The sequence below is a fragment of the Triticum aestivum genome, chromosome 3B (assembly GCF_018294505.1).
Source record: "Triticum aestivum cultivar Chinese Spring chromosome 3B, IWGSC CS RefSeq v2.1, whole genome shotgun sequence".
Classification (NCBI taxonomy): domain Eukaryota; kingdom Viridiplantae; phylum Streptophyta; class Magnoliopsida; order Poales; family Poaceae; genus Triticum; species Triticum aestivum.
This window is the reverse complement of record NC_057801.1, coordinates 773,032,351-773,034,785: the sequence shown is the minus strand read 5'-3', so window position 1 is coordinate 773,034,785 and position 2,435 is coordinate 773,032,351. Positions and strand designations below refer to the sequence as shown.

Sequence of the window (2,435 nt, the reverse complement as noted above, 5' to 3'; positions counted from 1 at the left end):
GGGTGAAAACCCCGGCGGGAAGGAGAGAGGTGGCGGAGCAGAGGAGGAACCGGCCCTGGCGATGGCCTGCGGCATCGGCCCTGTTCTTATCGCCACGCTGGAGGTCGAGGAGGACGACCCGCCGACACCAGAAAACCCTTGGACGGGTGTCAAGAAAACCCCCTACCCAATGGGGTCCCAAGAAGCGGCGGCTCCGTGCACGATGCCGGCGCCGAGCCCAAGACCACGAGGTCCGGAATCGGCGCCGGAGTAGGAATGGCCGGCACAGCATTGGCCGACGCTCGTGGTGGCCGGCAGCAAATGGGGGACGGCGCTCGCAGCGCCGACGCCAGGTCCCGCCCCGAGTTCTGGAGCCCGGCAAGCCAGCGCTCCTGGATGCTGGCGGTGCGCTGGTCGACGAGGGTCAGAGGGCGGCGCGGCGGTGGGCGAGGCGGAGCCATCGGCGGAGAGGAGATGAGAGGGAGGGGCGGTGAGGGAGAGAGGGAGCGGTGAAAACAGTGTGCACGGGGCGGTGACAGGAGAGTGGGGAGGGGGCAGTTATGAGGCGTCCGTCCATCTCCCGCGCTGCCCGAGAAGTCCAACGCCCTCGCACGCGTGGCCGCGCCGAGCCAGGCTCATGTTTCGCCGGGCCAAGCTGTGGCCTGCTTTAAGGTCCGTGCGGGCCGCAAACCGCATGCAGCCCAGACAACCAAACATCCCACGCATATCCCGTGCGGGCCTGGTTGGGTTGCATGCGGGCAACCAAACACGCCCTAACACACTTCTTCCGGGCAGGTGGTGTACTTCACAATTACTAGTGAAAACACGCCCTAACATATCCTGTTGAGTGCATGCATATGCATGCATCGTTGACAGACACTAGTGAAAACACCGGTCGTGTTATCTCCGGAGATCATTGGTTCCAGCCTTGCGCGGTGGATGACCTGCTTTCGACCATCTTTGTGTGGACTGGCGGTAATGGGTGGTTGGAGCAGTATGGCAGAGCCGTGTACGTCCTTACTCTAAACTTGATAAACCAGCGATTTGGCCGAGCCTGAATTTTAATGGAAGTCCAGTGCTACTGTTTCTGCACTTGCTGCAAGTTGGATCTGTGTGTGTATTATTTTTGTGATTTTGCCTGTGTTGCGTGAGTCAAACTGTTGAAAAAAAAGGGTACAAACCGTGGTGAAATAAGAGTTGTATTCCCGTACTGTTGTCCTGAAGTGAAGTTTGACGAAGTTTTACAGGAGAAAAAAAAAAGAAAAAACGACCACAGTGGGAGTCGAACCCACGACCTTCTGATCCGAAGTCAGACGCGCTAATCCACTGCGCTATGCGGTCACTGTGCTGAAAAATGTATATTCCGGATTACTAACTCACCAAATTCATGTTAGGAAATTAGGCATGTGTTCTTTAGTCTCTAGTCAGATTTGCGTCATAGTAAGATTACTAACATGGCCTCCCGCAATAAAAAAGAACACGACTGACTACACACATCAAGCATATACACATATCAACCAATGACACATGTCAAGAGAGAGGGGGTCAGAACATATGAGGGCGCCAAAAACCCGATTTTTTTTCAAAAGAGACCACCTGCCGAACGAAATTGTCAAAAAAAAAAAACCCTCCGAATGAAAGTGAAAAAAGGACCCCCTCGACCGTGGCGGCAGGCGCGACGGACAATACATGCTACCTGCCGTCACGGTGCGAGGCGGCAGCCCCTCCCGCCACTGCGCCAGGCGACAGGCTCGGCATAACGGCAAAAAGCTAGCGCGACGAAACGGGCTGGCGATGCGGGCCCCTGCCGCCTCAGGGGCTAGCGGCAGGACTGGGCCACTGGGCCCGGCCGCCTCTCTGGCTGGCGGCAGGTTTCTTTTGTAGACAAGGCAATGATTAATTGATGGGATTTGACTGAATCAAGCGTCTACATGTGTTAGTAGTAAAACACAGTCGGGGATTCATTTCATCCTACTCCTACTCCTACTCCTACATGATCGATGCGTGGCTGTTAGTATCTTCAAGAGCATCTCCAACAGCCGCGCTTCGCACCGCGTGCAAAATACCTGTTTGCAGCGCGCGCTTCGGCTGGTTTAGCGCGGCCGCCAGCGCTGGCTCCAACAGCCGCGCTAAAATACAGCGCGCGCGTGTCGCTCCAGCAGCGCGCAAAAAATGCAGCACGCGCGACTCGCCGGGCATTTCACATATATGGCATTTTGTACACAAAATGAGTTTAAAACATTCATCAAAATGCAATGAACATATGAAATTTGACACAAACAAGTTGATGAATAAAAGTTCATGCCCACAAGTTCAAACTCATGCCCACAAGTTCATCCAACCAAGTTCAAAATGCAAACTAAAGTTCAAGACACAAATGAAAGACACATCAATCATCTTCCTCGTCTTCGTCCTCATCGTCCGAAGATGATTCTTCCGCCTCCGAAGATGAATCT

At 54.4% G+C, this 2,435-nt stretch overlaps 1 non-coding gene across 1 annotated transcript; it reads right to left on the bottom strand.

Moving 5' to 3' along the window:
* Positions 1-1,246: 1,246 nt before the first annotated feature.
* TRNAR-UCG (transfer RNA arginine (anticodon UCG)) lies at positions 1,247-1,320 on the bottom strand. The gene has a single exon. It is a non-coding gene; the product is annotated as a tRNA-Arg (tRNA).
* Between the last annotated feature and the right edge of the window lie 1,115 nt (positions 1,321-2,435).